At 45.4% G+C, this 15246-nt stretch overlaps 1 protein-coding gene and 1 long non-coding RNA gene across 3 annotated transcripts in view; one reads left to right on the plus strand and one right to left on the minus strand.

Moving 5' to 3' along the window:
• The window catches only part of LOC119170587 (adenylate cyclase type 8), a 634357-nt gene that overhangs the window by 537607 nt on the left and 81504 nt on the right, over nucleotides 1–15246 (minus strand). The window lies entirely within an intron of this gene.
• Nucleotides 2963–4342, plus strand: LOC142796437 (uncharacterized). 2 transcript variants are annotated; one of them, XR_012893840.1, is made up of 3 exons: nucleotides 2963–3173; nucleotides 3238–3511; nucleotides 3806–4342. It is a non-coding gene; the product is annotated as an uncharacterized LOC142796437 (long non-coding RNA). The 2 variants fall into 2 exon arrangements; XR_012893839.1 differs by having other exon boundaries at nucleotides 2963–3511.

The raw sequence follows: 15246 nt of genomic DNA on the forward strand, positions 1-15246 counted from the left end.
GTATTACTCCAGTGCCTCCTGATTAGCACCGGGTCGGTGCTCCAGCCGCCGGGGAAATCATGTAACGGTAGGATGAGAACGACGAAGAAGACAAAGAGGAGGACGATGTTGTCAGATCTGTGAGCCAACTGGGCGCCATCTTGTCCACCACCGAGTTTATTCCTCGTTTTATAAAGTAAAGTTATTCTCCCGTAACAATATCAACTTGTCTCATTCCTGCTTCGCATATTTACGATTCCCACTGTACGTGGTATCTGCCATTTTTTTAAAGACAGTAGTCTTTCTTGGGGTCCTTCGACGCAAAAATTATCGTCTGTCTGTCTGTCTCTCTGTACATTTGACTGTCCTCTCTTAACGGCATCGGGTACTTGGAACGGCCGACCCCATCCGCTGAGGCCACCAATGTTGCTCAAGATCAGAGTTCATTCTTGTGCAATTTTCAAATAAAAGTAATTATTGCGCATGTCTAGGGCATCATGACAACACGTATATATTCTGCATGAGCGTCTTTTACTAGAAAAGCCATACATAAGTAATTTTAAGGACTGTAGTGCTTATCACTCTGCGGTGACCATGCAACGCTTGCACGAAAAGGCGATTGTTTCCAACGCTTTGCTAAGACGAGATGGTGGTGGCACCGACCCATCGCCTTGCGTTCTACACTTTATCACCTCTAAGACGGATGCGCACACCCGTCTCAGAACCACGGACTTCGTTTTCTAAAGAAACTGCCAGATGGCGCTCATGCCTCACGTGTTACGTGACTTGATGCGTTCGTTTGTCTCCGCTACACGCTCGAGGCACTCACTCTAACCATAGAGAAAGAAGAAGACAAGAGCGGACACTCCGCAAAACCTGGCCTTAGGAAGTGCGTCACGACTACGTAACAAACTAGTGCTCCCACCAAACGTCAGAGGGCGCAAGCGCAAAAAAAAAACACAGTTATAATCAATGCAACAAAATTGTTTTCACAAATTATTAATTACACGCCCAAATTTGGTATGTTCTTTATACATAAAAACGATTTATTCAACACACCTTACGCGGTTATTCTTCTTCAGCCGTACTGTCATAAACACCATCTACCCAGCGACAAGCCCATGCATGACTGACAGCGAGAAGCTTTCGTCGCTTTCGTCAACGTCGGCTGCGTCGGCGTTTTCGTGCGTGAGATAACAGGTGAGGCACGTTTTCAAGCGAAGCTTGTTGAATGACATGTTTTTGGTCTTGTTGGGTCATTTTTTCAGAAAACGGTTACACTTGCGCGAATAAGACACCATGCAACAAACATAGAAAGATGCACACACACACGTTGCGCTTCGTGTGTGCGAGTTTGTTTCTTACGTGGCGTCTCATTCACGCAGTTGTAACCTTTTTCTGAAGCTTGTAAGGACTGGGAGGTTCGCTAAAAAGAAAGTTTGTGGCTCTATGCGGCGGCTAGACGGGAACATTGTGCAACGTATGCAGTATAGCAAAGGCGGCACGGCGTCAAGCCGAGGCGACGCGTGCTGCGTCTGCCACGGACGCGAGCGTCTGTGCGCTGAGCATAGCTGGGCAGCTAGGTCGTAGGCTCGGTGCAAAATATTGAGAAGAGTTTGCTGGGCCTCGCATGCTTCACGACGCATTTCCCGAAGGCTCGGAACACGAATAATTCTTGGTGTGCCGGAGGCAAATCTGGACTAGCCAAGTGGCCATCATCTTCGTTTCTTCGCTAGCCTTGTGCCACTAGTGCAAGCTGCCCACAAATTTTTTTGACGTTTCCAATATAATTTTACCGCACAAATTTCAACTACGATTTTTCTTCCCAATGTAATGCTGATACTGCGTACGCACGAAGGTGTTCTAAAGTTTCCAGGCCGCGATACCATTGCATTACAAGGGATAGCGGCCTGGAAACTTCTGAAGATCTTTGTTCGTGGTCTTGACGTATATCTTTGTAAGTCAGAGTTTTATGGGTCAGAGATGTATCACTGGTTTTGTATTGTGCATCGATTAGCTAATCATTCAAAGGGGTTTGCTGGTACACTTATGACGTGCACATATCTTTTTTGTTATTTGACAGCGAAGCATCCACTTACTAACATTTTCAGACCGCGCTGACGCCATGCCGTCCGGCGGTCCAAGCTACGGCAGCTACTGCTGTGTATCGTGGTGCTTCAACAATGGCAGAACCCACAAGAAGCCTGGGACGAGTTTCTTCCGCGTACCACGGGACGGCAGGTGTGTTAAAGCTTTTGTATGGTTTGCATGTCTGTAGGCTTACTGTTCGTACTTGCTAAGTGAGGGTAACAATAAAAAATCACTATTCAAGCACTTCCCCTTTCAGCTGATAGTTCATTGCCAATGCAGGATGAAAGCATGGATGCAGTATGCTGGACGCGATTATCTCCTGAGTAAGCCGGCCAGCCGATTGTACGCAACGTACAGGGTTTGTAGCGACCATTTTACTGCTCACAGTTTCATGGACCCTGGGCACACAAGGCTTACAAGAATGGCTGTTCCCAGTGTGCAACCAGCTGCACGATGTAAGTGATTGACTGAAACTCAAATATGTGCAATAGCAGCCACTTGTATTGAATCAGTGGCGACAGTTTACCGCGAAGATCTTTGTAGCCGATGGAGAAACCTCACTACAGAAGTAACACTTGGAAAATCTTAAATTCTGTGAATTGTGGGCTATTACCTTCCTAACAGCAGCTTTACATTTCTGTCATTTTTTGATGCTCTGGACCTGCGCAACTTGTTTTGAAAGACTTTAAAGGGCTATTTCACGTTATCTTCAAGCCTGAGTGCACATGTACGTATACCTTTCATCAGTGAAAGCTGCCACTGTTGATAATTCCAAAAATCACAAATTACTTGTTTCCTAGTTGGTGCCGTCTCTTTTCTTCCACGTTCGACCAATTTATGCGTTTGAAAGAGCTGTTTAGGTTTCCCCATGCTACAAGCTTTGTAACTTGTACCAACTGCACATATATGCAGGTTCTCTGAGCGTCGCTTCAAGTAGTGACTGTGACATGGCTGCAGAAGCTGCACTGCAAGGTGCGGATGAGCTTCAGTTTGTGTTATTTTAAGCCTCTTACTGACACATTGTCGTAATTTCATCTCTTCAGGACCTGCGGTAGAGGCTGCAAAAAGCGGCTCCCACACATTGAGGTGCCCCGATGAACAGGGTGCGTTCAGTGTCGCGATTTCTTTTTTTTTTACCCAAATTGACTGTTGACCAAACCTCTGCAGGTGGCAGCTCCCTTGTAGCTGGTGAAAGAATTTCTGATGATTTCGTCTTGCCGGAGAAAACCTTAACCAGTCGTTCAGCTGTCACAAAAGGAACTTGTGTGGCCGGTAAGTTGTATGTTCACTTCAACACCAGAGTGGATTGATATAGAGACTTCCGCAGGCCGCTCGCAAGATTGTTCCGACAGCACTGTCCGAGGCACTGAACAAGCTTCACAAGACCCTCCAGAAGACGTCTCCGCCAACAGCTCCACGCCTGAGTGCCTTAGAGAAAATGGTGACTATGCTTATTGCAGCAGTTTTTAATGTGCTATTTTATGTTTAGGACATTCCGAGGAAACTATCCTCAAAAGGACACTACGTGTGCACTTACAAAATGTAAGGGTGGGCTCTCAGTGATTTTCATTTTTTTTGTGCATTGTCAACATTGTGAATGGTTTGTTTTTAGGTAGTGGAATCGAAAAATTTGTACCACAGAAAGTTGTGCACCTTGGGTCTGAAAGAGCGAGGAAAGTGCTCGTATGGGATTAGTTGTTCTTTGCTTTTACATCAATTTTTTTGTTTATTGCAGTGCGTTCCTGTGTGCCAGCGACAATGTCTCCATCAATGAAGTACAAGCAAACCATTAAACATCTGCAAGCCAAAGTAGCAGCACAGCGGAAAACTATCAAAAGACTGCAGAGACAGCCTCACCAAGCACCGTCATCGACTTCGAAGGCCCTTGAAGTTATCCGACCGCACGTCACCGAGGAGGTTTTTAAACTTCTTTCTGCGCATGTTCGCTTGAGGCCCAAACGCAAGGGCAAGCGGTTTCCCGTGTGGTTCAAGAAATTCGCTCTTCACTTAAACTTCCAAGGTCCGCGAGCATACCGATTTCTGGCTCCGTATTTTTCTTTGCCCTCCCGGCGTTCATTAAGGAGGTGGCTAGCTAATGTAAAGATGACTCCAGGCATAATTCCAGGAATCCTTTCTTCCATTGCAACAAATACTCAAGCTTGGAATGAACGGGACCGAGTGTGCGCTTTAGTTTTCGACGAAATAGCACTCAAAAAGAATTTGTACTATGATGCTTCAAGAGACGTTGTCCAGGGTTTTACAGATGATGGCACTCATCGCACTTCAACCATCGCTGATCGAGCACTGGTTTTTCTTCTTGTTGGTGTTTCGAGAAAGTGGGTTCAACCGGTTACTTTTACTATAGGGCACACATCAACACCATCATCTGTTATGCATAACTTGCTGGTGTCACTCATTTTGGAGCTTAGGAGCATTAATATTGCAGTGAAAGCAGTCATTTGTGACCAGGGCAGTTCAAATGTAAGTCTCGCTAACCAACTAAGAGTGACTGTAGCAAAGCCTTTTTTGAAGTTAATGGTGAGCGGGTATATTACATTTTTGATGTTCCGCATTTAATTAAAACAACGCGCAATAATGTCCAAGCACACAAGTTATACATTGGGGATGACATCGTTAACTGGTCGCACATTGTAAGCCTTTACCAATCCTCACATGAGTTGCGGTTGCGATTGGCTCCAAAGTTGACTGAACGGCACGTTCATCAGAAACCTTTTTCTAATATGAAGGTCAGCAGAGCAACTCGGGTCCTCAGTGCATCAGTTTCGATTGCTATCACGGCAATGGTGTATGCGAAGGTGCTGCCTGCCTCGGCCATCACTACAGCTCAATTTTGTGATCGTATGGACAGGATTTTCGATGCCTTGAACAGCTCGAGTAAAAAAAGAACTTCGCAAAAGCTGCGGCATGCAATCATGAAAAATGATTCAGAGCTGATTGACTTCCTCCGAGGCCAGCTTCCCTGGATTGCATCATGGCAGTTTGTTGGCAGACGTCAACCACAAACCATCGTAGGTTGGCAAATTACAATTCAGGCAATTTGTCAACTATGGGACGACCTCTCCAAAAATTACAATTTTGAATACCTGTTAACACGCAGGCTTCAATAGGATTCTCTGGAGAACATATTTGGCCACATTAGGCAAAAACAGGGTTGCAACACCAACCCCAATGTAGCACAATTTATTTGTGGCCTGAAGCACATCTGCATAAGAAAACTCTTCAAGCTGTCAGAATACGGAAATGTCGGGGATGATGAATGTGACCTCCTCCAGGAGCAGCTCTCGCCATTCTCCCTCACCAGTGCGTCTCTTGTGGATAATGAGGAGTGTGCACAGCCACAGCCTGACGACTTTCCCGCTCTAGACGATCTCTCTGAACTTGCGACAAACATTCACTCCCATATTATCGATGACTCCGCTGCATATTATGTAGCTGGTTTTCTCATCAAACACTTCCTTCGGAATGCATGTGACGGTTGCAGTTGCCCACAGTTACTGAAAGACGACAGTGAGACGCTTAAGGGTACCCACCAGTATTTCACAATGCTCAAAGCATACCACGTCCCCAGCAAACTTTTTGGGAATCTCACTGTGCCATCAGAAGCAGCTTTTGCATACGTACAACAACTTGAATCTCACTTTCTTCCCATAATTGAGGCCACTGCACATCACCTGAAAGTGTGCGATGTTTTGTATCACCATCTGTCAAGTGTTGGCGATTTTCATTTCTGCTCTGCTGGGTGTCGCGCTAAGTTTCTGAAAATGTTTTGCCGGGTTCGTTTATGTTGGCATGTGCTTTTTGTGAACCGAAACTTAGACAGGGTTAGGTTCCAGTCTTCAATCTCGGGCATGCAGCTTGACAAGTTCAAATGTTAGCAATTAGCGGCGGGTTTACACTAAAGTATTCGAGTTGAGCCAAATCCTGCAATAGCTTTGTTATGTTATTACTTCGTTACAGCAGACTTCATTATGGTCTTATATGCTTATATTCAGTTCAACTGGACTAACCACTCCTTCGTTGCATTCATTGTTTTGGTTACCCGCTATGAGGAGTACGAACACTGTGTATTCGCTCGAAGTGATTTGCATAACCTTAAAAAGAATGTTGGGTATCCTGTCTGTATTTTTTGTAGCAAATACGGGCGAACTGTACACTTTACTGTGGGTCGCTTGGTCACTGTGTATGCTTTATCTCTCCAGCTCAAGTAATATATCGATAACAAAACCGCTTGTTGAAATGTCTTCGAGCGGGTAAGGAACACAGTATGAAGTGGGCACGGTTCATGTTATCACGCTTTTCGTATTTTAGCTTCTCATCAACCTCCTCATCTTGCCCATCAAAATTTTCAAAAGAATACCCAAACTTGTAGCGTTTGATGGGGCTGCGGACGCTGCCATTTTATTTTTATATAGCTTGTGAGTGATAACGTACAATGTAGAGCCTTTGTGAAAAATAATGAGCCAAAGTGGTTTCCTTCTGCTATTTATTAGCCCTGTAATACCGCTCTCGTAGCACCAATTAAAGTCCACAATTCTGGATAAAGTGATGACTACAATCTATTTTAGCTCGCAAGCGTCACAGCAACCCCAGACGCAAATCACTTGGGATCTTAAGTTTTTGATGAAGGCGACGCATAACAAAAGCCACAAGACCTGCCAGTGTTGTAGCATAAAGTTTGTCTTTCACGTAGTGAGCAAGCTGCAAAGCCCTACCTTTCTGAGGACAAGCAGGCATCAAGTCTGCTTTTTTTTCATTTTGGACTAGCTGTTCTTATGCACAGCCAGCACACTGCACCTTTGCCTTTCTGCTATATTGTGTCGTGTGGTTTCTGTGCGCTCTTTTTTTCTATGCATTATTTCGGTTAAGCCCAGGCGTGATTCGCGACTTCATTGCTGTGTATATGTCACTTCTTCCTTCTTCATCAGCATTGTGCGCCGTGTTTTTGCCATAGATCCTTACTTACCCACTGGCCCGGTGTGTCATACTTCACCAGCTTCTCTGCTTCTGCCAACTCTAGCGATGTGTGCGTTGTCTGTGTTCTCTATATATTTGTTACAATATTTGTTACAATTTATTTGTAAGGCGAGATGCATTTGTTGTCTACCTTCGTCATATTGTGCTTTTTATATTGTCATACTCTACCTTGCCTTTGAATAAAACATTGCGGATGCTCTGTTTCTTTGACTGATATATAGATTGATCACTTGTTCCAAAAGAAAAACACAAGCGCGATGAATAAAACCGTAGTGAATTATCATTACCTGCATCTCTTTTTATTATAACTTAATCGAAATAAAAATTACGTCACGACCGATTCGCACGAACCACTGAACAAAACAGGGAATTGCTAAATCAAAACGACCTACAAAAACTATCCATTTGGGCGATGAAAAATGGTCTAAAATCATGAACTTTCGTCATAGCCAAACGTCGGTTACGCAAAGTAATTCAAAATTTGCGCCAGTGAAACCGAAACCGGAAGCGCACGCCACTTGCTCTCATCAACCACTAGGTGTGCTAGAGTCGATTGGGCCGCTGGGGTCTACGGGAGTGTCCACTCTTCACCTTTTTTTATTTCTCTATGCTCTAACGCAGTGCCTCCAGAATACCATTCGCCGATTTTCTTGCGCAGAACTTCGAATGGATGTCTTGTTCACTCTCTCCTCACCCAAAACTATCGTCTTCCGACCACATTTGCAGGCTACCATGCAGATACGGGGCCATTTTTTTCTTACTTATTTTTATCTCCCTCTCTCTTTTTCAATCCCCTATTCCCTAATTTCAGTGTAGGGTTTCATACCGGATACTAGCATCTGGTTAACCTCCCTGCCTTCTTTTTTCTACAAACCGTGAAGTTGGTACACCTGCCCGTGTGGTCTACTACCACTGCTGTGAACCTATTTCGATCCTTAAATGGGGCTGAGTCGACAAAGAAAGTCCCCAGCCCTTTTTATCTGATTTCTTCAACAGAGCCTTAGCCCGTGCTACTTTTTTAGTGATGTTGAAGGTTTGGTGCATATTTATTGGCAACAGAGCTACCATGAAGCTCTCGGCAAAGTCCTGTGGTATCTTGGTGTATGTTCCCGGTCGATGACAGGTTTGATCATGATTCGATTGAGGACCGATCTTCCCGTGCAAGTTGTAGACAGTCTCGCTATTTGCCACTTTTCATGAGCCTCCACGATTTCCATAGTCGTTTATGTACACCTTAATTGAGCAATTTTGGTGCGCTGGCGTGAATCCAAGACATTACGAAGACATTCTTGATCACCGCCTCGAGCTCTTCGATTGTGTTTGTTCAGTTTACATGGAAGCCGCATATGAAATATGACATAGTACAAAAAGTTGATCAACCTGATGATATAGTCAGCTTTCCGACATCTCTGTCTCTCTACCAGTCGCCTGATCATTCTATATGTAATCTCAGTCTTGAGGATAATTTCTTCAGTAAAACTACGGTTAACATACCAACAGCTTACACTGTAAGGGTACTTGACTTTTTCACAGATGCAAATGGCTCTTAGCTCAATCGAACGATGAAATGCCCCGACTTTTACTAGGAAAATTTGTGCTTCAAGCCCGCGTCACGTTAGCACTGTAAAATCTCACTCTGTCTGCTACTTTGGAACCGAGCGTGGCAGCTACAGCAGGATTCCAGCGCTACTGGTGAGGCCGAATGAAAGCGCGAGTTCTGCTAGCGAGAGACAAGGCATGCCGTAGTTTGACCGAGTCGTACGCTACCCGCTCGTTGTTCGCGTTTCTATTTGTTGCGATGGTACGTGCCTGATGAAGTTGCTTCTGCAATCTACAATACACGTGCATCGGAAATTCACCGCTTCGGAAATTCCGCTTCGCCCCTTCACCGCCTTCGCTATGAATGAGGCTTAACTCAGTGCCTCCAGAATACCCTTAACCAATTTTCTCGCGCACAAAATCAAATCAATTTTTTGTTCACTCTCTCCACAAGCAAGACGATCGTCTTTCGACGACATTTGCAGATTGCATGCCGATACAGTACCATTTTTTATTGTATTTCCATTTTTGTTTATTTTTCGGTCACGCACAAGTTGATTTTTGCTCACAACCAGCAACACCGATGCCGACGTCGACACCGGCATTTCGTGCAAGGAGCTCTTTAATGCTATCGCTTTACTATAGCAGCACACTATGAATTTGCTTTGTTCGGGTGTATAATGTCCAAGGGCTGCTTACCAAGGGTTCGCAGGCTTTGTTAAATGTTTCACAATTATTTTTATACGCGGCATATATAAATAAATAAATAAATATATATATATATATATATATATATATATATATGCAGTCAGAGCAGTTTTTTTTTTCGCAGTGAGATCGGGCCTTCTAAGCAATATGCACCATATAAGAAGGTCACAAGGTGTCCCTGCAGATGGTTCAAGTGCACAGCGATGCATTTAGACAAAAGTGTTTAAAGATTGAGAGGACTAGGTACTCCACTATAAGAGAGCGTAAAGCAGTCCAATGGGCCTTACACTTGATGAAACCGTTTCGTCAAAAATTACCCTGCATGCAAACAGGTTGGAGCAGACGGCTGTCAATGGAGCCCCGGAGAGCAGATCTTAACGAGGGGTGTTTGGAAAAAGTGCTTATTGATTTTTGAGCATTCGGTACTCTTCTATGAGAGGGCTGAAAGCCGTGATGAAGCCGCATCGATAAAAATTGCACCCGGGCCGTGAACCGGCGCAGTTCACTAGCGTGTTCGCGTGGCTTGCGGACTGGAAAATCATCAACTGAATTGTAGTCAGCGCTGTGTTTAGAAAGTGCGTTCAGTTATTTGGAGTACTTGGTACTCTACTATGTAGGGAACTGTGTTTGTTTAGAAAAAGTCGCAGCATATCGACGGAGTGAACGATGATGATGAGTGGGACGAAGCTTCAGAGGCGTTTATTGGTAAACAGTGAACCGTTTGTCTGTCTGTCTGTCTGTCTGTCTGTCTGTCTGTCTGTCTGTCTGTCTGTCTGTCTGTCTGTCTGTCTGTTTCTCTGTATGTCTATTGTTTGTCTGTCTGTCTGTCTGTCTGTCTGTTTGTTCGTCCGTACGTCCATCCATCTGTCCGTCCATCTATAGTGAACACTCGAAATACCGCCATCTCGCATCTTTTCATCATATATTCATCATGTACAATTACTGCCATTCAGTAAATATTACAAAGACTAAACGAGAAGTGGCTACCTGCTACTACTACATACATCGCGGACATACGACCCATGGCGCAAAGAGCGTCGCCCCTAAAAGTGGGTAACAATTTAGAGTACTTGGTACTCCACTATAGGAGAGAAAAGAGCCGTCCCAAGGCCGATACAGCCATCAGTACGAAGTGGGGGGGGGGGGTTATAAAAAGGGGGTAACGATTTAGAGCACAGGGTACTCTACTATGGGAGAGCTTAAAGCCGTCCCGAGACCGATACAACCATCATCAGATAATTGTAGAGAATCTGCATTGCATCGGCACGGCATCAGCACGGCTTGCATACTCCCTATTTTGAAGACGCTATGGTTTCTCTAGTTTTCCTTTAAATTTGAAAGACTAAGCTCACTAGCGAAACGAGTAAACCATGCAGAATGGAATGTCAATCAAGTTTCTTCATAATTTAACTCATATCTTTTAGCCCGACATCTCAAAATTCGAGGTGTTGCGTTATAAGCGTATCTCAGCTGATGTGATTATTTCTAGTAAGAAATGACTGTATTTTTACTGAAGCTACTGCACTTGTGATCACGTGTGTTTTACACGGGCTCTCACTAAATAAAATACGCAAATTAGACTTCAAGACGCCTGAATTATGGCCGCTGAATAAAAAAAATGGCAGCATATCCACGGAGTGAATGATGAAGAGTGGGGCGAAGCATCCGTCCGTTCATTCATGCTTGCTTCCTTCCGTCCATGCGTGCGTCTGTGTGGCCGTCCATGCGTCCATCCGCCCTTCCGTGCGTGCGTCTGTTCGTGCGTCTGCACGTCCATCTGTGCGTCCGTACCTGCGTTCGTCCATGCATCCGCTCCTGCGTCCGTCGATGCGTCCATCCATACGTGCACCCATCCATGCGTCCATCCATGCATCTGTGTGTTCATTCGTCCACCTATTCAACACTCCCAGTACCACCATCTCGCATCTTTTCATCATATATTCCTCATATAGAAGCACCGCCACCCAGCAGACATTCCAAGGACTGAACGATAGGAGGCACACGCACACTTTCTTACGGCTTGCGCTTCGTGTCTACTTCCCACCTTTAACCACCTCGAGTTCATGGTATATACTAGTTCACTGTATTCATGCCACTGCGGCCCAACGCTCGCTAAACCTGTCTAAAACCAAGGAAGTTACACCCAGCGAGTATAACCTATAGCAACCCTTTGTTGTCAGATAGTGCTCAATGTACATGCCAGTGGCTGCTAATACGGAATGAGAGACAGGAGAATTCGGCTTTTAGTAATGCGCATGCTGCGAATTTTTTATTTTTCAACAACGCACAGGAGAAATCTCCCACCTGCACCACCTTGCAGATCAAAGCGTAAGACTGGTTACGCGCTATATAGGACTGCGACGAGGGCTGATCGGGTGCCGCTTTAAGGAGCTTTGCCCCCCCCCCCCCACAAAAAAAAATGACAGCAAATCCATAGAGTGAATGATGATGAGTGAATGATGATGAGTGATGAGTGAATGATGATGAGATGGCGAAGCGTCCATCACTCCTTCCACGCTTCCGTCAATGCTTCCGTCCCTCGGTGCGTCCATCCATGTGACCGTTCGTGCCTGCGTCCGCGCGTTCGCCCGTGCGGCCACCCATCTTTTTCATTCAACAGTCCGTGTGCGCGTCTGTGTATCCGTGCGTCCATTCGTCCGTCTATACGTGCGTCCGTCTGTCCGTTCATTCATGCATCCGTCCATGCGCTCGTTTGTGCCACTGTCCGTCCGTCCGTCTGTGGCCTTATTCCAGGCGCCGAATTCAATGTTCAGATAAGTATGTGCACAAACAGCCATTCGTAGGCTCGGACAAGACACGGCATTATCGGAAATGCTCCCTTTATACGAAAAGAAAAACTGACAGTGCCACAAGCTCATCGAAAGAAGCTGAACGCTACAGAGAGCACTTCCTCTGCGCTGTAAAAATTATGATGCTCCCTGTGAGAAACCCAACCTTCCATACCTTCAGTTAATAAAAAACAATAACGTATAGTTTGGCGAACATGGAGCCATAACTGAAACACCCTCCATTCAAGACCTTGCTTATTGCAGTGAAGTCGACTTCACCTCGTTCATTCACATATTCAGAGCCTTAAATTACGCAGCAAGACACTACACGACGCTGCGAGTCCCTGCAATGCTTATAAGAAAAAAAGAAAGAAAAATTATGATGGGCCGGGAAATACGCATGCAGTGAAAGGACGCCAAACTCTCTGCACTTTAACGAAAACAAACACGCTTTCACTTGCCACACATGGAAACTAAGACGCCTATAATGACACATGTAGCAGGAACACAAGTTAAAAAAAAAAGAAGGCCGGTATTGGTGCTGAAAACTTAGGGATGGAGTGATGCGAAAAAATGGCAGCATATCCACGGAGTGAATGATGGAGAGTGGGGCGAAGCATTCGTCCGCGCATTCGTTCTTGCTTCCGTCCGTTCATGGATCTGTCTGTGTGACCGTCCATGCGTCCATCCGCCCGTCCGTGCGTGTCTGTTCGTGCGTCGGTCCCTGCGTTCGTCCGTGCATCCGCCCCTGCGTCCGTTCATGCGTCCATCCATGCATCTGTCTATGTGTCCCATCGTCCATCTTTTCAACACTCCAAGTACAACCATCTCGCATCTTTTCATCATATATTCCCCATATAGAAGCATCGCCATCCAGTGGACATTTCAAGGACTAAACGAGAGGTGGCACACGCACAATTGTTTACGGCTTGCGCTTCGGGTCTACATCCCACCTTCAACCACCTCGAGTTCATGATGGTATATACTAGTTCGTTGTATTCATGGCACTGCGGCTCAACGCTCGCTAAACCTTTCTAAAACTAAGGAGGTTACACCCAGCGAGTATAAAGTAGCAACCCTGTCTTCTCAGATAGTGCTCAATGTACATGTCAATGGCTGCTAATGGGGATCGCAGCGTGCGTGTTATCTAAAAGCCGAATTCTCCTGTCTCTCATTCCCCATTAACAGCCATTGGCATGTACATTGAGCATTATTTTTTATTGTTCAACAACGCACAGAAGAAATCTCTCACCGGCACCCCCTTGGAGGTCAAAATGTTATACTTATTACATACTACAACGGCTACGAGGGACAAACGGGTGCCACTATAAAAAGCTTCGCCCCTAAAAAAAGCAAACATTAAGAATACTCGGTGACGCTGTTTTTCGGGAGCCTCGCTACTGGAAACTCCATTCCTTTCTAATCCCTTCAGTGATTGTTTTCCCTGCGGATCACGAAGAGCTCGCAGCTGCGCTGATGATTATTTCCCACGGTAACCGAGGAATAATATGACAGCACTTCCATGGAGTGTATGGTGATGAGTAAGGTGAGTAGGGCGAAGCATCAGTCAGTCTGTGTGTGCTTCAGTCCGTCCATTTTGTCTTGATTGCGTCCATCCGTGCGTCCATCTGTGCGGCCATCCATCCGTCCGCGCATCTGTGTGTCTGTCCATCGGTCCGTCCGTGCGTCTGTTCATCAGTCCGTTCGTAAAGTGTACTCCCCAAGACCCGTTATCTACCATTTTTCATCATATATTCATCATACAGAAGTACCGCCATCTAGGGGACATTCCAAACTAAACGAGGGGAGGCACGCCGTACTAGAGCAGCGGCACACGCGCACTCTAAGAAAACACAATATATACGTGATGACTAAAGGTAACAGGAATGCAGCAGTGATGAAAAAGAGGGCACTGTGGAATTACAATAGGTATGATGTGAGAGGAATATGGAAAGGGGTCATGGTTCCTGGTCTGACGTTCGGCAATGCGGTCTTGTGCATGAGATCAGAAGATCGAGCAAGATTAGAAATTGAGCAACGTGTAATAGGTAGGCTTGCCTTAGGAGCTCACGGGAATACACCAAATCAGGGAGTACAAGGTGATATATAATAGACATCATTTGAGGGCAGGGAAGTTAGCAGCAAGAAAAAAAATTGAGAAGCGATTGAGAGAAATAGGGGAGGAGCGTTGGGCTAGGAAGGTATTCAGCTACTTCTACATGAAGAATGTCGATACAAAATGGAGGAAGCGAATCATAGAACTGACTGGTAAATACTTGGAAAAGAGCCGGGGGCAAGAATTATTGGTTACGAAGAAGGTGAAGGAAGCTGAGACCGATATGTGGAGAATCGGCATGATTAAGAAGTCCGCACTAGAGATCTATCGAACTTTTAAGCAGGAAATTGCCAAGGAAAGAATCTATGATAATACTCGGGGTACGTAGTTCTCTACTAATTCAGGCGAGGACGGAAATATTGTGAACCAAGACATGTCGGACCGAATACGAAGGGGTAGACACGGTATGCAGTGTTTGTGGAAAGGAAGAGGAAACTGCCGAACACTTGATAATGTTCTGTAAAGGGCTTCACCCTATAATTCAGGATTATGGCGCAAAGTTTTTCAAAGCACTGGGGTTTAGAGACAGGGGGGGGGGCAAAATAGACTTTAAGCGGGTAGAATTAACTAGAAGGAGGTTATCGAATTGGTGGCTAAGGTCAAGGCACGAGTGAAAATGAAACACTTCATTTCAAAGCACCTGTCTTCAACCTCATTATTTAAAGGGGAAAACAAATCTAGTTTTTCGTTCACTAAGTATTACAGCTTTGTGGCGTTAGCCGCCGCCCGACCTAAAGGGTACAGCCATACCAATCTATCCATCCATCCAAATGTATGATGAAAAAATGTGAGATGGCAGTACTTGGAGTGTTCACTAGATGAATGGACGTGTGGAGAGATGCACGAAAGGACGGATGGACCGACATAATTATGCATGGTCGGGTGGATGAACTCACAGACGGACGCTTGGATGGACGGATGGATGGATGCACGGATGTACGAATGGACGGACGAATGGACGGATGGACGCGTGGACGAATGGATGGACGCACAGATGGGCGGACACACGGACGGTCACACAGACGGATG

Source organism: Rhipicephalus microplus, chromosome 2 (assembly GCF_043290135.1).
Source record: "Rhipicephalus microplus isolate Deutch F79 chromosome 2, USDA_Rmic, whole genome shotgun sequence".
Taxonomy (NCBI): domain Eukaryota; kingdom Metazoa; phylum Arthropoda; class Arachnida; order Ixodida; family Ixodidae; genus Rhipicephalus; species Rhipicephalus microplus.